This window comes from Chelonoidis abingdonii, chromosome 5 (assembly GCF_003597395.2).
Source record: "Chelonoidis abingdonii isolate Lonesome George chromosome 5, CheloAbing_2.0, whole genome shotgun sequence".
Taxonomy (NCBI): Eukaryota; Metazoa; Chordata; order Testudines; family Testudinidae; genus Chelonoidis; species Chelonoidis abingdonii.
Genome location: NC_133773.1, coordinates 111,649,777 through 111,677,523, shown reverse-complemented (window position 1 = coordinate 111,677,523; position 27,747 = coordinate 111,649,777).

Genomic DNA, 27,747 nt, shown 5'->3' with positions numbered 1-27,747 from the left:
GCCCAACACAAGTAGAAGAGGAAGACAAGCAGCACTAGGACCCAGGAGGTGGCATCCAGCTTCAGAGGCATAGCTGACAGTAGAAGCAGCTCCATACAGAGCCCAGGCCTCTGTTTGAGGATACAGTACCGCCCCAGCCCAAACTACACCCATGGACTCTGGTCAAGGCTGCTAGGCCCAATCCTGCAGGAAGGGGCTGACGCCGCTGGGCCTGATCCTACGCTGTTCCATTTTTGTGCCCCCACTGGCTCTGCGCCCTGGATGGCTGCCCCTCTCACTCCACCCTAGATATGGCTCTGATGATGGGGTAAAGGAGGCTAACAGGCTCTCCATTAGCAATGAAAAGGTGAAGGAAAGCCTGTGGACCCCGTTGGCCCCACCTCGCTACACTTGTACCCAATATCAGGAGGAGAACTAAAAAGGAGGAGTAAATGATCTCTTCCAGTTCCCTAATTAACTGGAACTTTTGCTAAAGAATCTGAAGGAAAAACCTTCAAGCCTTACTGTCTGTCATGTATTTGGTAGACTCATCAGAGCCCTTTATGTCCTTATAATACTGCTGATGAAGAAAATGCCAGGTATGAGCTGAATTATGCCACCCAGATTACAAAAAATTGAAGCTGTTCTTTACACAGAAGCCAACAGCACTTCACTCTAGAAAATTAATGGCTATGTCTACACTACCACTTATGTCGCTTAGGGGTGTGAATAAGCCCCCATGAGCAACAGATGTTCCACCAACCTATGTGCCAATGTGAACAGTGCTATATTGGTTGGAGAGCTTTCCCACCAACAGAGCTGTTGCCCGGTCGCTGGAGAGGGGTTAATTAAGTTGACGGGAGAGCTCTCGTCCATTGGCTTGGAGCGGCTGCACTAGAGAGCTTACAGTGGCAGAGTTCTCTAGTTTAGCCATAGCCTGAGCATAGAATTAGATTAGACTGAATTAGTTTCTATCCTGTATCTCTTGCTTATGAGTGATCCTTACTCACAATAGTCATAGTGAAGTCAGTAGGTAAACCATCTGCAAAAGGATTACTCATGTAAAATGATTTGCAGGATTGTGATCTTAGATCTGAAAGGTGCTAGATCTACAGCTCTAGAACTTGATCCAGCACCTTGAAATTAGTGGGAATTATGTCACTGACTTTATGGAAGTAGAATCAGGCCAGTCTTTATTTACTAAGCTTGTCCTTTTTAGACAAGTAGCATTGTTGTATGCATACAATTTTATTCTTCCCAAGTCCATGGAGAGGAATCCAATAATTTGGTGATTCTGAGCTGACACCAAAAATAGAAGAGATTAAGATAAGACAAGCATGTATTTTTCTGCTATGTGCAATACAATAAAATATTAAACTGACAGCCCTGTGAGCAATATGAAGTTGATTTTGTCAATATAACAGGTTTATGCTAAAGCAACTAAACTCATCATTGCATTTGCGGGAGTGGGGGCTGTACATACGGTAGCACTGGCATAGATAGTCATAATTTTATTCAATTAAGTCAATAATGACTTATTTTCCTATTATTAAACAAGGAGGAGGGCATGATAAGTGCATCAACTCTGAAAACACCATTAGAGAGAATTGTTATGACGTGAAATCTCACAAAGGTAGAAGATCTTCCTCACAGATGCTAACTTTGTGAACAACAGTGAAAGAAATGAATAAGTGCATGTGAGCTTGCAGATATTTTACTAAACAGAAATGCTGGTAATTTAAACTCAAGAAAAGGTGGTGGTAATAATAGGTCCCTTCCATACACTTTTCTCTGGTATGATTTATAGCTGGTGTACTGTAACAAAGACTGGAAAAATCTAATTAGTGTTTGGATTGTCATAATCCTGATGCTGTTTTTTCTTTTACTCTAACATAACTCCTAAAATTGAGACAATTTCTAAGCTCAAACGTTGGTGTTTGGGATGTGGTGTGCTTCCTACACCGGTCCTGAGAGAGTTGAATTAGGCCAGGTGTAGTTTAATTTGTGCCAGGACTGAGTGCTGGCACTTCTAGACTTGGCAGTTTCTAGCCCTGGCACCTCTGGGCTTGCTGTGTCAGTTATGACAGTAAAAAATTGCTTGACCCCAGCACCTCTTTCATTACAAATTAAGCACTGGCCAGGTGGGCCCAATCAGCCAAGTAAATGGCAAACAGGGGAGATGCAGGCGGAGCCGATGATGCTAATTAGAAGGAAGTCACCTGAGAGGGAACAGTCAGGGCTTGTATAAAGTCTGGAGGCTGGCAACAGCATGGTGGTGGCAGGGAGGAATCTGATGTCTCTGTCCCTGTTGTGAAGAGGTGATAGGACTGCCTGACAAAGTTTCTCTAGTAGGCCTAAGAGAGAGGAGTCAGACTAGGAAGGCTGGAGAAGGAGAAGCTTGGAGAAGGATGGTAGGAAGTAGTCCTGGGGACAGCAGTAAGGCTGGTGTAGCTGCAGACCTTAATTGCTCACTATAGGGACCTGGAGTGGACTCCAGAGAAGAGGATGGGCCTGGGTTCCCCTATCATTCACTAGAGAGTGTTATGGCATGGGGCAGTGAATGGGAAAACTGCCTGAATCATTGCAGGAATGACAGTCAGGGCAGCAGATGTAAGGACTGCCTGACACTGCTGGTACAGAGGGACTTTAAAAGACTACCCCAGAAGGGGAAAACACAGAGTGACCTAGCTGGAGGGCCAAGTCATGAAGCGGCTATACTGTGACTCCATGAGCTGGAGGAATAATGGTGGCAGAGAAGAAAGAGGGTGCTGAACTGATTGGAGCTGGTTGCCAGGAGAAGATGCTGCCCAGGGGTGAATAGAGCACCCTGTGTCAGTGTTACACAGTTTGGATGTAGATCTTTGCAGATTGTAACCATCCATTGTTTTGTTATAGAGGTTGCTCTTGCTTTGTCAGTAATCCAGAATATCACTCATTTGGGCACCAGCTAGGAAAATTAAAATTTGAGACAAGTTACAAAATCTATTAAATCAATATTTTGTGTTGAATTGCTGTGAAAAGAAATCTTTGTCCACAGCACCAGTTTCCACCTAAGGTTGGGTTTCATCACTTACCATTGAAAAGGCTGTCTTTTGTCTATTTGTTTTTTCCTGCTCTTCATTGTATTGCTTTTGTGAGCTGTGCTCTGGCTTGTTTTGAACTAACCTATAAATATAACTGAAAAGAAAAAATTTAAGGTGGGAGACAAGACAAAAATGGTCTGATGAAGAGGTTGCATTGAAATGTCAGAATATCCCTTTCCACCTCTGGGAACAGGGAAATATAAACACATTTGGTGTAAGATGTTTCTGTGTGGAGCTCCAACTCCGCTGCTTCTAAGGGAAGAAAGTAGAAATCTAATTCTGAGGGCAAATTGGTGAAGACAGTTCATCATGCTGGTCACCACCTGGGGACTGAACAAGAACCTTCAGAGCTCTACAGCCTGATCTAAAGGAGGAAATTCCCCGAGCTGGGAATGCATAATACACTCTGAACAGAGAGCTACATACTGCCAGCATCCAAGCATTCATGGAGTCATAGCAAACAGATACCTACTATTTCATAACGGGTTACAGTATGTTAGAATCATTGAGTTTAAAGCCAGAAGGGACCACCATCCTTCTGACTTCCTGTATATCACAGGCCTCTAATATCACCCAGCTATCTGCACACTAGATTACAATTGAAATAGAATAACTTTGAATGGCTCAAATGCATCTTATTGTGTACATCACTAGTCTATAACTAAGGGTATGATTCTGTCATGGAGGTCCCTGATTCCATGACTTTTCAGGATCCCCGTGACTTCTGCAGCTGGCTGGCCCCCAGGCAGCGCTGGGTTAATTGCTCAGACTGTTAGCTCCCTCTCCCTACCCCAGAGTGTTTTTAGTAAAAGTCAGGGACAGGTTGTGGGCTTTCATGAATTTTTGTTTGTCCACAACCTGTCTCTGTACTAAAGATACACCCATGACAGAATCTTAACCTTATCTATAAAAGTGTTCCTTTCACTGTTATTCTCATCCTCTTCCCCTCCATTCCCTCCATTTCTTTGTTGCACCCATTTGTCTTAAATCAGACCCTGATCCTGCAATTAAATCTGCCCAGGTGGACCCTTGTACTGAACCCTGTTCATTTCAATGGGACTCCCTCCAGCTACAAAGGTCTGCTTGATAGATTAGGGCTTTAAATTATACTCTTTTTAGGCAGGGATTACCCCTTCTCTGTATTTGTGGAGTACCTAGCAGGATGGAGTCCTGCTATAGCAATACAAGTAATAATAAAACAATAACACTATAGCAAAGCACCAGACAAAATTAAATCAAAATTGAAATATTTGATAAAACATCATTTTACCTGCTGCCTCTTGCCCCTAGTTCCCATTTTCCTGTTGACCCATTAGATTAATAGCTTTTAGGAGGAGTTCCTGGGGTGAATTGTGCTTAACAGATAGCAGATTTTCACCAGCCACTGCTGTGTGTATATTCATGTGTTGGAAAGGTAGCACAATCAAAACAGAAACAGTTAGAAGTAAGGGGGGGGGCATTTTTCCTACATAAAACAGCTGCCATTAAGAAACCACCACTTGCCAACAGATACCACAAAGTTCCTGGCCCTGGTTCACTGCCCTATTATCCCACATTTACAATGTGTGACTCCACTAAAGCAAATAGAGCCATACTGCATGTATAACAGTGTAGATGCAGGTCCTGTTGCTTTAAATATAGAGAATATTGACTTCTCTTATGCCACCGTGTCAAATGTTATTTGATAGAGCTGACCATCTATGTGTTTGTGTGTGTGTGCGTGGGTGATGGTGGCTTGTAATGCTGAATCACGTTGAGTTATGTCTGTGCTCTATGTAGGCAGAAACCGCCATATTTCTTTTGCATTTTCAGGCAGACACTCAACACTTTAGTGTGAAAGCAAGTTTTGAAATGACACTTTATGTAGACTTTAGTGTGAAAGCAAGTTTTGAAATGACACTCTATGTAGACTGTATTGACTTTTTAAAAATGTTGTCCTTTAAGATGCTAATGCTTATTTACTAAATGATTCATAATTCCATTTTGTCCGTATCCTTACAGATATTTTTATGCTAAAATACATTGATCCAATTCTGCCATCCAGGAAATGATTGTACATTCCACAGGCGTCAGTGGAGATGTGTCCCTGCAAAGAAGGGCAGAAATGGATGCAATATATGTAAAGATTGTGACCAAATCCAGTGAAGAGACATGGTGGGTGAGGTAATGTCTTTTATTGGACCAATTTCTGTGGGCGGGAGAGACAAGCTGTTGAGCTGCACAACTCTTTAGGTCAGAGTGTCACAGCTAAATACAAGATCAAACAGTTTAGCATAACTACACTGCATACAGAAGTCAATTTGGCTACTCCAATTTACACCAGTTGAAGAGCTGACCCTATGTGTCTTATTCTGTGATACTAACACACCTTAGGTTATCAAAACAACAATTTTTTAAAAACCAATATACTTTGCAGCATTTGTGATATTTACTTTTTGAACTTCATTTAGCTGAACCAGATCGCTTCCTTGTCAGTTTCACTTCTGTTTCTCTTGCATCAGTACAATGCTGCAGTGTTCTGGGTTGCAAGCACTGCAAGGAAATTCCTAAATAAAATTGTGATTAAAACACTACACTGGTGATTAGGTTCTGTAACAATTACCCTTTCACAGTTATTAATTTCCAGAATCTAAAATGAGCGTTAAACTACTTCAATGTCCCTCAGTATATAATAAAGCAGTATGAACACCTTATCTCAAACATTAATATTTTCTAGGCAGATTTTCAATGAGGATTTTCTGTGATGTTTTTACTTTTTTCTTTTGCAGCAAAAGAAAAAAATAAATCAGGTCTTCCTTTTTTTCAAGTTATTTATGATCAGAACCTTCCCCTCCTCCCCACCCTGCACACTCTGCCACCCCCAGCTCATTCATGCCCTTCTGCAAATATATGTCCAGACTTACATTGTGAATGTAAAGCTACAGTTTCATGATAGGAAAAGGTGGAGGTTCTACATTACCGCTAGAGTTCCTAGAGACATTATGTCTCACAGGTCAGTTCTATGGACTTTGAAAGACTACTGCTTGTGCTAAGCCCATTTTCTTCAGTCCCCTTTGGGGAGGCTAGAGAAGCTGGCCAAGAGCAGTACTAGTGCTCAGGAACCAGATGGATCATGACTGGCACCTGTGTAAATGTGAAGGGTGTGTGTGTGTGTGTGTGCGCGCGCTGCTTGCACTCTTTCCCCTCACTGGCACTGGTCAGAAATTAGCCCATGTCCTGTCAGAGTGCTCTCTGCTCTGATTCTGCTCTGTGATGTTACCAAATTGATTTTACCAATGAAAGCTACTTTTACATGTTCTGATCGCTTATAACCTCAAAATTTATGATTCAGTTTGACTTGATTTGGCTCCTGTTCTTAAAGGGATCATAAATTTGCTGTTAATCTTTGATTGTATTCCATTTGCTCTAAAGTGACTTATATTACCTCACTACTCACTACAGTACTACCTGCCAAACAATCTTCTTGCTGTAAGACTGTGCATTTCCCTATTAAGTTTCAGAGCATTCAGTCTTTATTCATTAAACTGATTGTGAACTACACCATTTCAATGCTCACTTCATTTAAACTGTAGTTATCCTGTTTTTTCAGATCACCTGAGACTGTTTAGTTGTCTCAGATTGACTTAGTCCAATACTACAAGTTGCTGTCATTGAAGCTGACGGAATTACTCACATACTTAAATCGAGTGCTTGTCCATTAGTGTCATAAACCGATAGCTACGGGTTAATGTTTCTTTCACCTGTAAAGGGTTAACAAAGGGAACCAAACACCTGACCAGAGGACCAATCAGGAAACCGGATTTTTAAAAGCTCAGGGAGGGAATGTTTGGGTCTGTGTCTTTTGTCTGTCTCTCGGCTATGAGAGGGATCTTTCTATCTTCAAGCTTCTAATCTTCAGTTTCCAAGTTGTGAGTACAAAGGTAGAAAAACAATAGGCTTTTATTGTTTTTTTGTATTTACATGTGTGTAGTTGCTGGGATGTTTAAATTGTATTTCTTTTTGAATAAGGCTGTTTATTCATATTTTTCTTTTAAGCAATTGACCCTGTATATTGTTATCTTGATACAGAGASCATTTTTATGTCTTTTCTTTCTTTTTATATAAAGCTTTTCTTTTTAAAACCTGTTGGATTTTCTTTTCTAAGTGAGGCTCTAGGGGATAGAAATCCCTGTGCCAGGATTACGGTCTCTCTCAGGGAAAGACTGGGAGGGGGAAAAAGAAGGAGGGGGGAAGGTAAATTGCCCTCTCTGTTTTGTAATTCAAGGAGTTTAAGTACAGTAATCTTCCAGGATAACCCACGGAGGGGAAGCCTGGGGAGGAAGTAAAGAGAAGACAAGGGGAGGGGGGTTATTTCCCTTTGTGGTAAGACTCAGGGCATCTGAGTCTTGGGGTCCCCCAGGGAAGGTTTTGGGGAGACCAGAGTGAGCCAAACACTGGAAATTTTTGGCTGGTGGCAGCGCTATCAGATCCAAGCTGGTAATTAAGCTTGGAGGTTTCATGCAGGCACCCACATTTTGGACTCTAAGTTCAGAATTAGAAATTATGCTTATGACAATTATGACCACTAAAGGGACCAAATAACTTGAGTTTAACACCAGCCACATATCAGAGAGGTTTCCTTTTCACGTAATTAGAGAAGCTGCATTTGGTTCATGAAAGTTTTGTTCTAAGTACAGACTGCACGCAGGTAGGTGAGGCACCAGAAGGGGAACTGTACTATTGGATTGCCATCAGATCAGCAGTTAGGTTACAACACTAATTTAACCCTACTTTTAGAATTGCAAACTGTTTAATTATAATAAAAATGATCCTATATTGAGTTAGCATCTTTTATCCAAATGGTACATCCAAACCTTTTTCAAACTTTTACTAATTGATTGCACAGAATCTATACTCACTAATCACTTTGCTCACCACATAAATGCAGCCACCTCCAGGATGAATCGCAGCAGCTGTTCAAGAGTCTGATCCAAAGTTAATCTTAGTCACTGGAAAGGCTCACAGGACTTCCATGGACTTTGGGTCAACCCCTCACAGTACAGAGCCATTCTATACAACAGTTTAGAACACAAAGTGAAAAAGATCATTAGAAGGATTTTAGACAGACTGTAATTAATCAGGATCGAAATTTGTCCAGGACCCCAGAGTTAATCTTACACAGAGTGCCAAGGGATCAGATGGTAAGGACCTTGGTTTTCTCTCTCCTCCAAAATATGATCTCTCTAGCAATACAGTGATCTGTAATACTTAGCTGGACAATTGGTTTAACAAAGACTCAAATGGAAAAGTGCCAACTATTAGATCACCTACACCACTTCTGGCATCCCACCCAAACAATGAACCAGCCTGACCCTGTTTAATTTATGAAAGATGAAAGTATAGCTTGAGTCACACTCTCAAATACAAGAAAATATTAACTATCCATATAACCTCCTGAAAAGTACTTATGACAAGAATGTATGTTGAGTTAAAAATAATTAAAGAGATTAATACAGATTAGGGATATTTTCCTATTGAGATTTGTCAGTTTCCTTCTTTCCAAGTGACAACGTGATAATTAGACATTTGTCTTATGTTTTCTTTTTGTAGATTGAGTCAACACTACAGTCATAGAAATAATGCAAGTGTGTTCCTTAGCAACCACCAGACTCTGCAGGAAAACATAAATCAATATTCCTAAGTAACAGTAACTCAGAAAGCCATTTAATTCTAGAATACTAGGTTCCCAGACCCCCAAATCATTAACACTTATTTCAGAGCAGATTAGAACATACACTACACGATAATAATGTGTATAAATTATATTAAGATAGAAAATGAAATGGCAAAGTATTTGCATACAAATGGTAAATTGTTTACCACAAGCCTCAGTCTGCCCACTGCAGCATGATAAATTTTGGTCAATTTTCAAAACAGCATTAAAACCTATTAATTTCCAACCAAATCATTTGTTTATTCCTAAAACAGCACTTAATAAGGTGGTTTAGATTACTCTAGAAAAGTCAAGGACTCAGAGAACAGGACATAAGGTGGATAGAAAGCTGGCTAGATTGTTGGGCTCAGTGGCTACTGATCAATGGCTCAATGTCTAGTTGGCAGCCAATATCAAGTGGAGTACCCCAGGGGTCAGTCCTGGGGCGGGTTTTGTTCAACATCTTTATTAATGATCTGGATGATGGGATGAATTGCACCCTCAGCAAGTTCGCAGATGACACTAAGCTGGGGGGGAAGGTAGATACTCTGGAGGGTAGGGATAGGGTCAAGAGTGACCTAGACAAATTGGAGGTTTGGGCCAAAAGAAATCTGATGAGGTTCAGCAAGGACAAGTGCAGAGTCCCTGATTTATACAGAAGAAAGTTCCATGCACTGCTACATGCAAGGTTGGTTTGGGCATTCTGGGGGTCTGTCAGTCTCAGTGGGGTGGTGGATAGGGTCGGGGCAGTTAGGGGACAGGGAGCAGGGTGGGGTCCGGTGGTGTGTTGGGGTGGGTCTCTGGGGGATGTGAGGGAAAGGAGCATGGGTCGGGATTCTGAGGAGGCGGACAGTTGAGGGGAGGAGTGGGTGGGGTCTGATAGAGGCAGAGCCAGGCTGTTTAGAGGCACAGCTTCCCTACCCTAAGCTCATCAGCAGGTTTGGGCTTGCAAAGAGCCAAGCTGCTAGCTTTTCCGTTAGGGCTACCATCCTTTCATTCTCAATGCCAAATTATTGTCTATATTAATTTCAGTGCCATAGGGAGATTCATGTCTCGGAGGTAGCTTCATTAAAATTAGCACTGGGGAGGGATCACATGAAAGAGCAATATCCTTCCCAACCTACCAAGGAGACCCCCTCCTCTGCATTCCTGAGGCTCCAGAGGGGTTAATTCAGTGGTTCTCAACTTTTATATTGATGACCCCTTCACACAGCAAACTTCTGAGTGTGGCTCTCATCCTACTTACACTTTTTTATATATTTAATACTTATAAATGCTGAGGCAAGCGGGGTTTGAGTGGAGGCTGATAGCTCGCAACCCCAGTAATAACCTCGTGACCCCTGAGGGTTCTGACCCGTTTGAGAACCCTGAGTTAATTTAATTTTAGCCCTGTGTCCATTCACATGCTGTGCTATTTGTAGCATTTCAGTTTTTACAACATAGGCTCATCCCGATTCTGGATAAGTTCAAATGCGCAGTTCGTGGAGTATGTAACATAAGCTTTACTAAAGACAAACCACCAGTACCATCTCCAGTTTGTGAAGGAGCCATGGACAGTCTCTAGGAAACAGATAAATGCATGGAGGTTAAGTCCTAATAATGCTATTAGCCAGGATGGTAAGGAATGGTGTCCCAGCCTCTGTTTGTCAGAGGTGGAGATGGATGGCAGGAGAAGATCATTTGATATTACCTGTTAGGTCTCTTCTGGGGACTTGGCATGGCGGTAGACATGAGACTGGGCTAGATGGACTTGGTTTGACCCAGTATGGCTGTTCTTATGTTCTAACCTAAATGAACCCAAAGTTATGGAGGCAGATATGAGTCAAGGAAGCCAGCAGAGTCTCAGAAACCTGGAAAAATCTCTGACTGGATTGGCTCAGGCGTTTGGTCACAAGCTGAGGTGGTTCAAAAGTTTTGGATTTTTTTTAATAGAATTTTTTTTATTGTTTCTTTAAACAAGCAAACACAGCAAGCATCAACTATTTGGCCACACACTTCTGAAACTCCAAACCATATTCAGGTTTTGGCAGACTAATTTCAGCTTTTCAGTTAAAAAAACCAAAACAAATTTTGAAGGAAAGCAGACATTGTCCGTAATCTTTTTCTGCTTTTTAAAAAGCCCTAGTTTTCGATCCAGAAAAAAGTTTTGATGGAAAATATTTGTCCAACCCTTTTAATGAGCTTTAGTGCCTTTTAGCACTAGCTGATGCTGAGAACCAGTGATACCTTGTAAAGAAGTTTTATCAAAACTGGGTTTGTGCAGAGATGCAGAAGGTTTATTTATCCCAGGGCTGCCCGTGGTGGGGGAGCAAGTGGGGCAATTTGTGCCAGGCCCTGCAGGGAACCCCAGTAGAATATAGTATTGCAATTTTTTTATGGAAGGGGCCCCCAAAATTGCTTTGCCTCAGGCTCCCTCAATCCTCTAGGCGGCCCTGTTCCTGAGGTCTCTTTCAATCCTAATTTTCTATGATTCTATGACAGTTTAGCATTCCAGCATTCCTCAGCTGGCTCCATCACTTTCTGCAGATTACTCTTTTTTTTTGTTTAGTAAGTTTCTAGCCCTCATGAAGATAAGCATCCAAGCGGGTACTGAACATGCACAAATTGAATGATGTCTTCTGGATTCTGCATACAGACAGTGTGAAACAATTCTACGAGAGCTGTGAACTTCTCCTGGTCCACCTTAGAGGACTGCTGTCTCTGAAGCCTAGGGATGATCATATAAATAGAAACCCCGTTAACTCTTTAATTATGCCTGAGGTTAGCTGAAACATACAGCTAATCCATTTATGCAATCCCAGTATATGAATGGAAATTAGAGGGATTTTGTCTATACTCAGAAGGTTATCCTGACGACGAGGAAAGATTTTGCTGATTTTTCTATCCTAATTTCACCCTCCCTCTTCACCCAATTTCTCCTGACTGGTCTGATAGATTTTCTTCTTTCCCTTTCACTGGATTCTTCTGTTCATTTCATCCAAATGTTCCTACTTCATTTGCAGAACACAGATGAGTCACCAGCTCAGAAAGTACCCATGACCTCTGGCTCTAGAAACATAGGTTTCAACATTCAACAACTATCTGAGTTTCCAGGGGTCTAATTTTCTGAGGTCCAACCAATGTAGGGCAACATACACACTTAAGGACTGATCTTTATTCGTCACTGATAAAGTCTGCTGATGTCACAAAAATTGTGGGAGTAGTAAATAATGAAGAGGACAGGTCACTGATACAGAAAGTAACTTAGATAGTTTGGTAAGAGGGGTGAAAGCAAATAATAAATGTTTTAATATGGCTGATAGGATCTTTCAACTAGTTGTGCACCCTCCTTATAGTAAATTCATCTAGACCACATTTCCCTAGTTTGTTTATAAGAATGTCATATGGGACTATCAGAAGCCTTGCTAAAATCAAGATATATCATGTCTAATGCTTTCCCCTATCCACGAAGCCAGTAACCCAGTCAAAGAAGGAAATAAGGTTGTATGGCATGATTTGTTCTTGACAAAACCATGCTGGCTATTCTTTATAATCCTATTATCCTCTAGGTGCTTACAAATCGATTATTTAATAATTTCTTCCAGTGTCTTTCCAGGTATAGAAGTTGGACTGACTGGTTTATAATTTCCAAGGTCCTCTTCATTCCCCTAAGTCCCCTCATTCCCTATACATTGGGGGTGGCAGGTCTAGTTGGCCCTAAAGCAGCTTCCACCAGACTTGTCAGTGGAGTTTCTCTGCACAAGCATTTTTAAGTGGCCTTCTCTGGCTGTTTTAAGGCTACTCTGCATCACTTAGGGAAAGCCACTCTCACATTCTCAAGGAAAGGAATAGAGCCTGGCCATATGTTGTCTTTCTGTATGAGCTCTTTTGTTGGAAAATTTCCGTTCATACCCTCATTAGCAGCAGATGCTGTAGCTATGGAATGCTGGAAGCACCAATGATTAAGGGAGATTCAATTTTTGCAAGTGTAGCTTTGAACAGATTTTTTTTAGTGTAAATGCTGAAGAAGTTACACAATAGAGTAGGAATTTTTAACAAAAAATGACCAATTCCTTCAAAGTTAACAAAAGTTGTTTTTTTTTCCTGTCAACCACAAAAGTACACACTGGGAAAATATGTAATGTAAGTTAATACAATAACTCATGATTTTTAGTCCATGTTACAGAAAGATGATACCAGAAAGAAGACAGAACTAGGTCATTCTTCACAATAGTACTACAAAAAATGACAATGTGTTATGAGCTCACCAGTTCAGAAATATGCAAAAAAAAAATTTTTTTTTAAAAAGCAGCTATTTTTACTGCATCTGGTTACATATTCATCTCCTTTAATTATAGCAGAAAAATAATGTTGGAGACATTTCTGGCATTAATAAGGTCTTATAGCATTTTGTAATTTTTTTCTGTGAAACAACAAACTAAATGATTATTCACAATCACAAGCAATGTATTTCAGCAGATGTATACAAAACTAGACTTATACCAGAGAACTAATACAGCAACTGCAATTAACTTTCCTTTGTTTAAAGCTGAATAATTGTTTGTAATCAGTGGAAACCAGGCTCTATGACAGATCTGGTCTTTGAAGAGTATTGAAATTATACTATGAAATTACATATGACTGGGCCAAATTCATCTTTTGTATATCCCCAATAGAGTCCATTGACTTCCACCATAGCTGAAAAGAAATTAGTTCAGTTATTAATTCTAGACCGAGCATAAGTTCTTGACAGGGCCTAGTGAAGAAGTTTGGGTAAAATGAGAATTAAAGCAAACTTCTGTCCATGCTATAAGCTGAAACAAAATACTTAAACTTTTAAAATGTTCTCTCTCCCTGACTAGAGCTGGAGGTCTTTCTCCACTGAAAAGGTCCACGAAAAAGAACATTTTCACTGAAATTAAAGTTTCAACTTTTCAGTGACAACTCTAAAACTTTCTGTGTTTGGTATCCAGTTTTTGATGAAAACTTGACATTTTCCATGGAAAGCAGATATTTCTTGCAAAAAATATTTAGTCAAAAACCCAATTTCCCATTGAAAAAGTTTTGACAAAAAATTTGTAACCACCCCTTATCCTTGACTTTCCTTGGGAAAAGGCACAAATCATGGTTTTGTAGCAGGGTGTTGTCAATGCAACTTCTCCCCTCTAGCCTTAATCAACTACAAGGTTCTTCTCTCTTACTGTATTACTCAGTAACCTGCTTTCTGTGCTAAGTAGCTCTGAAAGTTTCTGTACTGGGCTGCAACATTAATTTTTTCATACTTTGGGGAACTCCTTGCACTCTGGGGAGTACAGAACCAACTCATTTTTTCCAGCAAAGAATCCTGTGGCATCTTATAGACTAACATACGTTTTGGAGCATGAGCTTTCATGGGTGAATACCCACTTCGTCAGATGCATGTCATTTTTTCCAGTTACAGTGAGGCCCAGCAAGTTAGTTTCTCATGGAGAACCAAATAATACATGACAAATGAGAACCACAAATGCATGTCTTGAGGGAAATGCAAAGGATGAGTTTACTAGTTATCAGAAACAAGGTAGGATAGAATTCATTGGAACCAGGGGCGGCTCTAGGCATTTTGCCACCCCAAACACGGCAGGCAGGCTGCCTTCGACAGCTTGCCTGCGGAGGGTTCTGTGGTCCCGTAGCTTTGGCGGACCCTCCGCAGGCACGCCTGCAGGAAGTCTGCTGAAGCCGCGGGACCAAGGGACCCTTCGCAGGCAAGCTGCCGAAGGCAGCCTGCCTGCCACCCTCTCGGCGGCGGCAGAGTGCCCCCCGCAGCTTGCTGCCCCAAGCACGCGCTTGGTGTGCTGGGGCCTGGAGCCGCCCCTGATCGGAACTGAAAAATGAAAAGATCAGGAGATGCTTACGTTGCATACACATCTTGTTAGTTCATTTCATTAATAAAATATGGGCAATATTACCTTAAGTAATATCAATTATTATATCAAAGTAATAAGTAACATCCATATTAATAAAATCCCTGCATCAGACAGGGATACAGAGACACAGCAATATTAAGTAACTTGCCCAAATCAAGTTCACAGCAGAGCCAATATTAGAACACAAGCGGTCCTTTCTTCAAGTCACACCGTCTTAATTTATAAATTAGTAGAATGGCATGCTTACTGTGAAAGATAGAACAGATATCAGCTGTAGTCCACAATGCACTGTTACTTCAGTTACAGTAATTCAAGAAATCTCTTGGACACTCTGGTGATAGACAGTCAGCAGCTCTCCCTTTAACATAACATCCAAGAGCTGAAACGGTGTACGAACATTCCTGCTATCACTTGCCATCATTTCATTCTACTTTTTAAAACTTTTTAATTTGTTCTTTTGATTAGTGACAGACTGGAGGCACAAGAAAGTGCGAGCTTTTCTACCTTCCCTTTCCAAATGCGTCTCAGTCCTGATGAAGAGAGAGACAGCTCTGTGCTGTGACTATTGACTATGGTGCTAGTTTTGATGTGGGTGGATGCCCACACAGAGTAGGAGAAACACCACAACTTTATTCCCACCTAGACCACTGAAATGGCATCAGAAAAATTTCAGTACCATTATTATTAGTAATTTGTAGCCTGAAAGGACTCTCAATCTCTACACACAGAGAGAAAGGCAAAGTCAGTACCTCATAGAGCTTACGTTCCAAGGCCCTTCAATAAGATTCCTGTGAGCTAGCTCCTGTGAACATGAGGAACCCCACTGACATCAGTGTGCAGTTAGTTTTGTGGAGTCACACCACACATAAACCCAATGGCTGTGGTCCCAGCATGCCCACCTCCTTGCTTCCCAACCTACACTTCACTGTGCCATATTAAGAGTTACTAGGGTTTTATTCCATAGCAAATAGTGGAGTGTAAAGAGTGAGAACAGGCTCCGTGCTGTCTGGCCCACCAGTACCGTGGATATGCAGTATTTCAGCTGAATTTGGACTGAGCATAATGTCAATGTCTCTTCAGGATAACGCCGCATTTCTATTGCTGGCATTCTATAGTGCAATTACATAGCAGACGTTAGTAATCATCTCTAGAACTACTGAATGACTGAGTAAAGAATGAATAGGAGAGACGTATTTAACTTTCAAAAATAGAAGATCTATTTCTTATCATTAATCATTTTTACTATGGTAATGCCTAGGGTCCTATTGTATTAGGCAGAGTATCCCTTTGCTTATCTGGGGAACATTTTCCTATAGTGCTTTCTGTACTACATGCCCCTATAGATACTCAAGGAGCAGTGAGCACCACGGCTTTGTTTTCTCTTCCATAATTTTTTTTTATCATACATATTACACACAACCTCTCTTTAAAAATATCAATCCGGTACCACTAAAGTCAATGAGACTTTTGCCTTTGACTACAATAGAAGAATAAGCAGAGTCAAAAGTAGAAATTATTGTAGGTGAGCTGAATGCATTTTAATATTGGTTCTTCCTTGTATTTTAAAACAAGTGCTGCTCAGAGACATCAAAACAGAATAGGGCTAGAGTGCTACCAAGAAGATACCACTCTTGCCCACACTCTGATGCTCTGTGTTGACTAAGTTGGACTGTGCTCCCTATTCTCAGCTGGACCCAATACCTCCCTCGGCCCACAGAGGTCTTCCAATCTATTCGATGATGCTCCTGCATCACAACTGTCTTTTTAGCTGGATGGAACAAGACCTATATAATTACTCAAGATGGAACATGAACAAGCTATGATAGCTGTGTCAAAATATCTCCTATAAGGTGTAATTAGTCTTCTAAAACATGATTATTCTACCCTATTCCACAACACATGGAGTAAAATTATTCTGTAATCAAATGTGAAATGTAAGATACTTTTATTTCCAAGCATTGTTGAGTAAGATGTGATACAATTAATTTTTAGAAAGTAAAACAGTATAGAACAATTCCACAGCTGAATACTTGCTTTTAAAGCTGCTTTGTATATTCTGGTTTGTAGATCAGAATACATGCAATGCCTTGGGATGCCAATGCCAAAGATTTTTAAATTATGGGCTAGACTGTGACTTGGACTACATGCCAGTCCAGGAGATAAGGGGACTAAGAACCCCCCCTCATAGCACTACACTGCCTATCCAGATCCGCATCCACATGCTTTTGAAGCAGACAGTAGGCAGAGAAAGGTCAGAAATAGGTGAACCTTGACTCCATCTCTCCTGTTTGCTGGCCAGTGCAGGCAGAGGTGGCTGTAGGGATTTTGCCGCCCCAAGCACGGCAGGCAGGCTGCCTCTGGCGGCGTACTTGCGGAGGGTTCGCTGGTCCCTCGGCTTCGGTGGATCTGAGGTCCTCTGAAGCCACCAGACCAGCAGACCTGCCGCAGGCACGCCTGTGGGAGGTCCACCGAAGCCACGGACCAGCGGACCCTCCGCAGGCAAGCTGCCAGAGGCAGCCTGCCTGCCGCCTTCGCGGGGCTGTCAGAGCACCCCCCGCGGCTTGCTGCCCCAAGCACACGCTTGGCATGCTGGGGCCTGGAGCCACCGCTGAGCGCAGGGGCTGTTGCATAGGCCAGCAGCAAACTCCTACTCCCTGAAGCAAGGAAGAAGCGGTGGTGGCTGTCTGAGTCACAGCACCTCCTAGTGCTGCTTCTAGAGCAGTTAAGCTTATACTTTGCTTAAGGCTGTGCCTAAAGTAAAAATTTAGCCCCATGACACTGACAAAAGTTTAGATATAGGGCTTGTCTGGATGTCTTTCTGGAAAGACACAAGTCATAACACAAGGGTAATTGGGGGAAATTCTAGGGCCCATTATATATGGAGGTCAGATTAGATGATCCAATGGTCCCTTCTGGCTGTAGAAATGTATTACTTATTACCAAAAAGTAGACTAGTCAACGCTTATTCTACATAGTTAAATAACCATTTAGCTGGAATTTTTCTAACCTCTTTCTGCGAAGATGTTTTACTGTCCTCTTTGCAGTGCCCTTTAAAGATTATTCTGCTGAAAAAAACCCCCACCCAAGATGTCTCTTTTGCAGTAACCTTACCAAGCCCATTTTTAATTCTATTAAAACACTTGTCTACAATTGCAATATAAAATATCAATATTCTTGATTCAGTTTTTTCCTTTCTTCAGTGTATGGCTTTAATTCAAGACAATTTGTATAATGAAAACAGAAAAATCTGCCAGATATAAGAGATGAAAGAGAAAGCATTTTTTTTTCAAATAATCAAATGAAATGCATAATCAGCATCATATACAGTCTATATCTCTGCACCGGTGAAGGAAGTTATATTGCTCCATATAGAATTGATGATTGCTTTGACCTAGCTGATCTGATTCTTCACTTCAGTTCTATGCTGATGTAACTTCATTGATTTCTGTGGGGCTCCAGCAATATAAAACTAGTGGAACGGAGTTGAGGATTAGACCTATTGAAGCTATTCTTTAAAAAAAAAAAAATCTAATCAGCAACAAACTGTTTCCTATCTCCTATCCCTATCCTATATTATTAAGTATTCAATTTTGGTTCATCAACATAAAACAATCCTAAATATATAGTGTGATCTTTACCTCCAGTAAGGATAATGAAATCTGCAAGCAAATGTGTGTATTTTAGATGCTCAAGTGGTCTCAGTTCATTGTGGTAGCCAATTCCCTGTCAAAATTAAATCCTGGCCTTAGTGAAATCAATGGGATTTTTGCCATTGACTTCATGGGGCTATGATTTCACCTGATGAAGTATACACATAAAAATATATTTCTCTTTCTCTGTTTCTTCAAGTCTGCACAGGCTTGACTTTATGTATTCATTGGTAACAGTGCATTTGTGAGAGGGCTAGCCTGAAAAAAGGGGGCTATTGTAGTTTACAAACAAGATGCTGATATTTGGGGCCTGATATTCAGAAATGCTGAGCTAAAGTCAATAGGAGCTGCTGTGCTTCTGAAAACCAGGCCCTGGTTTTATCTTCTGACAGAGAATTCCAAAATGGGCCAATTGCTAAGACAGCTTTATCTTCTGCACATACAAGTTTCACAGTTGGATTCCACTGTCCCAGCAGCATGTAGCTTGACATTGTGATTATGCAAGATGAAGCATCTTTCAGGTAACTTGGGCCATTCTTGAGGTCCACTTTTAATACTGAATATTAAAACTTTTCATTTGACCAAATACTTACTTAGGAGCCAATGAAGAGCCTAAAACATTGGGGTCATGTGCTTCGTCTTCAGCCTTTGTCACCAAAAATATAGGTGGCTGTGTTCTGAGAGAAAAGGGAAGCTATTTAATGTCAATTTAAGTCAGTCTATTAGCTGTGGACTGTGGTACAATGTTGAAGCTAGGAATGAAAGCACATATGGTGAATAGAATTTTTCAATATAATTGAAATATGGTAATTTCTCTCTCAAATCCTTAGGTAATGTTGCAATGTCACCATGTTTTACCCTAATGGTGGTTAAAATTCATTGGGGTATAAATTGATTCCTACGTACAGAAGATAAATCAACTAGTAAAGTGCTTTTTGATGCTTCTGGATAAAAGGTGCTGTATAAATGTAAGATCATCATCATCAACATACTTAAGAATAATATGCCACTTCATTTTATCAGCAAGTGAATCCTTTTCAGACTTACAATCCAAGTGAATCTGGTGAATTTTTCTTTTCTTTCAGAAGGTGATTGTTCCAAGCTTCTCTCAGCTCTACAAATGGTAATACATTTATATTTGAAGATCTGGGCCCTAGTGAGATTTTGAAAAGCACCTACATGGATTAGGCACCTAACTCTTTGAGAATCCTACTAGATGCTACCTACATCATTAGGTGCTTAAATACCTTTGAAAATCTGGCTCTTAGTGTCCATCTGCATAGGATGTAAATCTAGTGGACCATCAGCTGATGCACTGAAAGCATGCTTGACTTTTGTGCATAATCAGGCTTCATCCATTTCCCTAGGTGATACAGAAAAACTGGCAAGGGCCAGCTTCAAAAGCCTCGGTGATATTGTTGAGTACAGGAACACTCTGACCAGTGCTGTTGACAAATATGGAGTTTGCATGATTGATTGTTTTTTGAAATGGATGTAACTTATTCAAATTGACCTAAATAAATATGTTCAAAAAGGGCTAAGGTTTGGGTTTCTTCATTTTAAATTCTGAGTGAATTTGTCCAGTCCTAATCCTGGGTGACATGTTTTGAAATAGAATACAGACAGTGATAAATTGCATTTAGGGATCTTAAAAATGCGCTATAAAGACACACAAGTGGGAGCAAAAAGATAGTTTGAAAGGAAAAAAGAGAAGAGCTAAATTAGTTTGCTCTTTATAAAAGGAATAGTATCTTGATTCTTTGATCATGGATGTTTGTTACCTACCTTTCTGTTGTGTCTCTATAATCAGATCAGCGAATTCTAGTTAATATCTGTATTTAGGATATTTGAACTAATAACTCAGGATTGAGAGATCTGTTTTGATCTGTCTGCATCCCTGAAGCCTGGCAGTCAATTAGAGAGTCACTGTGTTTATATCTATTTTCTGTCATAGCTATGCACAGAGTTAGGCCTGGTCTACACTACAACTTTAGGTAAAATTTGGCAGTATTACCTCGATTTAACCCTGGACCCGTCCACCCAACGAAGCCCTTTTTTCCGACTTAAATGGCTCTTTAAATCGATTTCTTTACTCCACCTCCGACAAGGGGATTAGCGCTGAAATCGGCCTTGCCGGGTCGAATTTGGGGTAGTGTGGATGGAATTTGACGATATTGTCCTCCGAGAGCTATCCCAGAGTGCTCCATTGTGCCCCCCTTGGACAGCGCTTTCAACTCAAATGCACTGGCCAGGTAGGCAGGAAAAGGCCAGTGAACTTTTGAATTTCATTTCCTGTTTTGCCGGCGTGGCGAGCAGATCAGCACAGGTGACCATGCAGAGCTCATGCAGATCTCATCAGCACGATGTGCACATTGCCGGGGCACATTGCCTGGCCTGTACTTCGTGAGAAGTCTATGTCCATGTCTATGTCCTCATCAGTCTCATCACCACGCTGCCGTCGCCTCCTCACCTGGTTTTGCTTTTGCAGGTTCTGGTTCTGCACTGAAAAAAGGCGTGAAACAATTGTCTGCCGTTGCTCTGATGGGGGGGAGGGACAACTGACAACATGGCTTACAGGGAATTAAAATCAACAAAAGGGGTGGCTTTGCATCAAGGAGAAACAGAAACAACTGTCACACAGAATGGCCCCCTCAAGGATTGAACTCAAAACCCTGGGTTTAGCAGGCCATTGATTTCACAAAACAAATCTGGTCAATTTCTTGTTTTGATCCTTTCCATCTATCTTTTACATCTTAGGTTGGTAGCAGAAGATGCAGTATGACTGCTAGCTATTGTCATCTCCTGGGTGCTTGGCAGAAGATGCTACATAACGATTGCTAGCCATCATCATCTCCTGGCTGCTTGCCAGACGACAGTGCAGTATGACTGCTAGCCATCGTCATTTCCTGGGTGCTCAGCAGAAGATGAGAATGACCTGAGTCACTCCGATGTCTAACCAGGCACCCCTGACCGACCTCACTGAGGTCAGCTAAAAGAGCACCCAGGAGTATGATAATGGCTACTAATCATAATGCACTGTCTGCTGCCAAAAGGCAATGAGTTGCTGCTGTGTAGCAATGCAGTCCCACATCTGCCAGCACCCAGGAGATATATGGTGACGGTGAGCTGAGCGGGCTCCATGCTTGCCATGATATGGTGTCTGCTCTGGTAACCCAGGAAAAAAGGTGTGAAACGATTGTCTGCCATTACTTTCACGGAGGGAGGGAGAGGGAGACCAGAACCTGTGTCTTCCATCTCGCAGGCGGGTGGAATAGAGTTATTTTCATTCTCTCTTTCTGACCTAATAAATATTTACTTTTATACACAGTGGAACAGCTCCAACAGGAGAGTGTGAGAGAGACTCAAGTTCAAGACCCTACCCCATGTCAGGCAGAGGGGGATTTGAAGTCAGGTCTCCTGCATGCTGGAGGAGTGCCCCAACCACTAGGCTAAAGATATGAGGGGACAGCATCTGCATCATGACCTCTGCTTCTCTTGAAAACGAACTCCAGAAGAGAGTTCATGGCTTTGGCCACATATCTCTTCTCTTTATTCCCTAGTGCCTAGCCTAGAGAATCAGGGTTTTTTTAATCCCTTGCTTAGATGCCTAATTCTCCCCATGCATTGTATGGGGAGCCTGGACACCTAACTCAGGGCTGCAAATTCCACTAAAAGTGGCAGGGCACCTAAAAGTTATGCATTGCAACACTGACTGCTGCAGTGCCGAAGTCCCTCTTGTGAATCCCACCCCTTGTGTTCTGACATGAGGACTCCAAGCAGATGGCCACACTGGCTAACAGTTGCCTACTTCAAAGAGCAGAAAATATTGACACAATATGAAGAACCTGTGATATTTGCATTACAAGTGTTTGAGATACTGGAGACACTATGCAGCACAGCACTTTAAACATGTGAATAGTTCCATTTCTTCAAATCAGGGCCCAAACCATACGAAAGTTAAAATATGCTTAAGTGCTTTGTTGGCTTGGGGCCTAATCTTTCTCACAATTTCTGAGAAATGATTGATAAACAGGAATTCTTTGATGAGGGCAGCCTTATTTTACTTCATTTGATAATTTATAACTACTCCATGAACTGATCATTCTATTACTTCAAATTAAAATCAAAGTAGCTGTAAAACAATTGAAAAGATGAGAATTTAAAATCAGAATTTTCACTTGTCACTCGACTAAAAGTATTCTTAAAAATCAGAGTTTATTGTAAAATTATGGGGAGGAAGTAGCAATATTTTTCACTGCCAAATTATGATGTATTATTGTTTGAAAGAAGCATGTTGCCATCAATTAGATTAATCAAAATGCTATTTGAATGTTAGGGCTCAGTCATCCAGGGACCAAGATTATGTGTTGTGGAAATAATGGATATAATAGCTCCCCACCTCAAAAACAAACAAACAAACAAAAGTATTTACTTGACTTTCATTAATCTTCACTGAACCTTTGACAACAGTTGGATTACAGCATATGATTTATCTGATGATTTGTTATATATAAACACATACACACACATAATGTATAATTTTATTTATTGTCATAAGCTCAATAAGACTAGCTGCATGCATGAAGTTACAGAAGGGTCTGATCCAATACTCAGTTAAGTCAATGGGAGTCTCTCAGTGGGCTTTGGATCAGGCCCCAAACATCAAGTGTTTCAGGATTGGGGCTTTAGATTGCCAACTCTTGATGGCACTGACTATGCTTTCCTACATTTGTCAGAACTATCATACTACAAATAATCAGTAATAATCATAGACCTGGAAGGGACCTCTAGAGGTCATCTAATCCAGTCCCCTGCATTTGTGGCAGGACTAATTACCTAGACCATTCCTGACAGGTGTTTGTCTAACCTGCCCTTAAAAATCTCCAATGATGGAGATTCCACAACCTCCCTAGGCAATTTATTCCAGTGCTTAACCATCCTGACAGTTAGGAAGTTTTTCCTAACGTATAACCTAAACCTCCCTTGCTGCAATTTAAGCCCATTGCTTCTTGTCCTAGCCTCAGAGGTTAAGAAAAAAATTTTTTCTTCCTCCTCCTTGTAACAACGTTTTACGTACTTGAAAACTGTTATGTCCCCTCTCAGTCTTCTCTTTTCTGGACTAAACAAACCCAATTTTTTCAATCTTCCCTCATAAGTCATGTTTTCTAGACCTTTAATCATTTTTGTTGTTCTTCTCTGGACTCTCTCCAATTGGTACACATCCTTCCTGAAATGTGGTGCCCAGAACTGGAGACAATACTCTGGTTGAGGCCCAATCAGAGTGGAGTAGAGTGGAAGAATTACTACTCATGTTTTGCTTAAAACACTCCTGCTAATACATCTCAGAAGGATGTTTGCTTTTTTAGCAACAGCGTTACACTGTTAACTCATATTTAGCTTGTGATCCACTATGACCCCCAGATCCCTTTCTGCAGAACTTCTTCCTAGGCAGTCATTTCCCATTTTGTATGTGTGCAACTGATTGTTCCTTCCTAAATTCAGTACTTTGCATTTGTCCTTATTGAATTTCATCCTATTTATTTTAGTCCATTTCTCCAGTGTGTCCAGATAATTTTGAATTTTAATCCTATCCTCCAAAGCACTTGCAGCCGCTCCCAGCTTGGTATCATCTACAAACTTTATAAGTGTACTCTGTATGCCATTATCTAAATCACTGATGAAGATATTGAACAGAACTGGACCCAGAACTAATCCCTGCGGGATCCCACTTGTTATGCCCTTCCAGCATGACTGTGAACCACTGATAACTGGTCTCTGGGAATGATTTTCCAACCAGTTTTGCACCCACCTTATAGTAGCTCCATCCAGGTTGCATTTCCTTAGTTTATTTATGAGGAGGTTATGCGAGACAGTATCAAAAGCTTTACTAAAGTCAAGATATACCACATCTACTGCTTCCCTCCCCCCAGTCCACAAGGCTTGTTACCCTGTCAAAGAAAGCTATCAGGTTGGCTTGACACAATTTGTTTTTGATAAATCCATGCTGACTGTTACTGATCAGCTTATTATCTTCTAGATGTTTGCGAATTGATTGCTTAATTATTTGCTCCATTATCTTTCTGGGTACAGAAGTTAAGCTGACTTATTGGTAATTCCCTGTTTCACAATTAGTACTAGCTCTACTATATTAAATACCTGACAACTGTCTTTAGGTGTCTAACAAAATACCTGTTGGCCCACATCCTCAGCTGGAGTAAATTGGCTTAGCTTGGATTTTATGCTTCTCTTGCTAATTTCTCATTTATATAATTCATACTGTAGAGTGAAACCAACAATTACTAGTGCCCTTGTTGAATATGCATAATTGAATCATATGATATTTGTAGATATTTGCATATGGACATCAAAACAACACAAATACTGGCTGTTTTCTTCTGCATTAGTGTACAGCGCATCCTTGACAACACTGATTTATTTTGGAGAAAAATGTGTAGGATGTGATATTTACAAAATTATTTTAGGAAAGTGATGAGGTAGTATTAAGGGTGAAATCCTAGCCTGACTGAAGTCAGTGGCAAAATTTCCATTGACTCTACAGAGCCAGATTTCACCCTAGGAGGACAGGCTTTTTGTAATATTTTGTTATCTACAAAGCTCTACGTCTTGCATATGTGCAGAATTTCACTCGCTTGATCTGCACTGCAGCTTTATAAAACAACCCCCGTCAGTTGATTAGCAACAGCCGTAAAAAAATTCCTAACCTTGCATTCACTTTATAACTTTGCTATTTATTGTTAAGTTTGCTTCATTGGTTTTATGGTGCAACCATTTCAACTTCCAAATATGGTGGAGTTTTTTTTTCAATTTAATCTTTGTTTCAAAGGAAAATTCTGTGCTTTGCAAGTCTTCTAAATAAATAAAAATGTGTTCAAAGTAAAGGAATGCTAATGTCCTCCAATATGAGCTTATTGTATTTATAAGCTGCTTCCTTTTCTTGGTAAAAAATTATGCTTACCTCTACTCAGGTGAACTATTCTTTGGGAAAGACTGTGAAGTCACAAGCAACAGGCAGCCAAAAGATTATATGTATTATATATACACACAAAACATATACATATACACACACCAGAGGTGAAGTGGGCCAGTACAGCATACTGGAAAGAAGTGGCCACCAGTACTGGCTCATACACAGCTGATGTTAAAGCGTTGCCGTGGTAGCGCTTTAATGTCACTGCCTTTTTTGCCTCCCCCCCGAGGGGGCCACTGACGGGGGGTGGGGGAAAGGGGCAGCTGCCCTGGAGCCTAGTGATTTAAAAGGGCCCGGGGCTCCTGGCTGCCGCTACCACAGTAGCGACCAGAGACCCTGACCCTTTAAATCACTGCCTGAGCCCCAGGCAGCATGGGCCAGGCAGCGTGGAATGGCTGGTTGGGGTAGGCTGACCCCCAGCCCAACCCTTCCTGCCCAAGGCCACGCCTCTTCCAGGGGCCCGGAGTTGGGCCCCCGTATCAGTAAGTCTTTTATATTACATTCACCCCTGAGAGAGAGAGAGAGAGAGAGAAACACACACACACACACGAATGGTTCAGCAAAACAACCAACAAATGTGCTGTTCTAATCAAAATTAATCAAATTACCACAGCTTCCAAGAGAGTCATATTTCTAAAACAAAAATACATAGCTTAAATGTTATTTGCCTGCTAATGTTTCTGGCAATTGCTAAACGTACTGGAGTCTGATCTTCAATTGATGTAAATGAGCCAATCTTCATTTAATTCAATAGACCGATGTTGATTCACACCAGCTGAGGATCTTGCCCACTGACTGGGATCATCTCACTGCCAAGTTTCTTTGGTATGTAGGAGTATTTCTGTGTGCATTGCAAGGGACCCAATACACAGTGCTAATGCAAAGCTGTAACTGGGGGAGGGATGGCTTTTGTACAAGCTACTAAAAAAGAGCTGTAAGTTTATTTTACTTTCCTGGTCTCATGTCAGACCAGACATAAGATATTATTCAGATATGGATTAGTCAGTATCAGAGGAGCCTGACTAAGCAGAGGTAGAATTATGTTTTTACTGCAATGATGATTTACTAGAAATATCAAGATATTGAGACTAATGTCCCAGATGGACAGGGCCTCTATCTACAGAAAGTTAAGGCTCTGTTGATACATGCCAATGGACAGGTCAGTGAGATACCTGGCAGAACACAATGTGAACAGTTCATTCTGGCTGCTGTATGGCAGAGTCCCAGCATGTGTTGATTGTGCTGAGGGCAGGACAGAAATATGTCCATTTTGCCCATCTCTATGCTGCTGAGAGCAGCAGGGACCTCTGAAATCGGAGGATTCCATCACAGCATGAACATTCCAACTATCGCAGCTCATGCTGCCTTTTTGTCTCTGACTTAATTAAAGTGATGACCAACAGGAGCCTGAGCTGAATAAAACCTGCAGGTTATTGGCATGGAAAGTACACTGCTTTAGGTATTAGCATGTGTGGAAGTGTGGCTGTGGGAGGAATATATCCACTTCCTACCCAACTGTAACCTCTTTTCCTCTTGACCCATGGAAATCAGGTAGACCTGATATTCCGGAGTACAGCGCTGTAGCTTTTTGACTGAAACTTTATTTCAACAACAACAAAATGCTGGCTCAGGTTGATGAACATTTTGTGAATTTGTGTCACACAAACTGAATGTTTAGTTTGAAAAGCAATATTAAGAAAAAGTATTTCATCTTAACATTTTTAAAACAAAATGTTTCAATTTTTTTATTTAAAATGACTTTGCTTAAAAAGCCCCAAAATCAAAACAAACCATTTCATCCGACCCAAAACAATTCCCTCCCACCCCTCCAACTTCTTAGTTTGCCAGAATGTTTTTGAGAACCTTTTGTTTCAGGTTGACTTAAAATTTTTTTTTCCAAAACTGCTAGAGAACTGAAAAATGAGTTATTCACCCATCTCTGTTCCAGAGATATTCTTGTCTCCCAAGACTCAGCCAGAGAAACATAAGAATACACTCCCAGATATACACCACTCTTTAGGATACAGTGGTCACCAGTAAAACAAACAAAAAGAGTCAGCATTTACAGAAGTACAAAAGGTTGCTCCAAATACCATCATTTCTCCTTATACTTAGGAGATACACATGGTACCAGTTGTCAATAGCTGTCTTCCTAATGACTACTACTGTATATTAGGCACATCTTCCAGGTACAAAAATATACAGAATTTACCCAAAATATAATTAAAATAACCTGCACCTGGAGAATAAAGTAGACATGATTGGAAATAGTCAGTTTTTCATGGTGGATCCCTAGGGCAGGCTCTCACTCCCACCACATCCCCTATGCACTGCTGTAGCGGAGTATAGGACAATACTGGTGATGCAACAAGCCTGAGTCCTGGAGCAACAGCCAGCATAGGGGGAGATGCAGAGGTGAGGCTGGGAGAGCTCCTTTAACAAGATAATAAAAAAGAGTATGGAAAAGATGCTT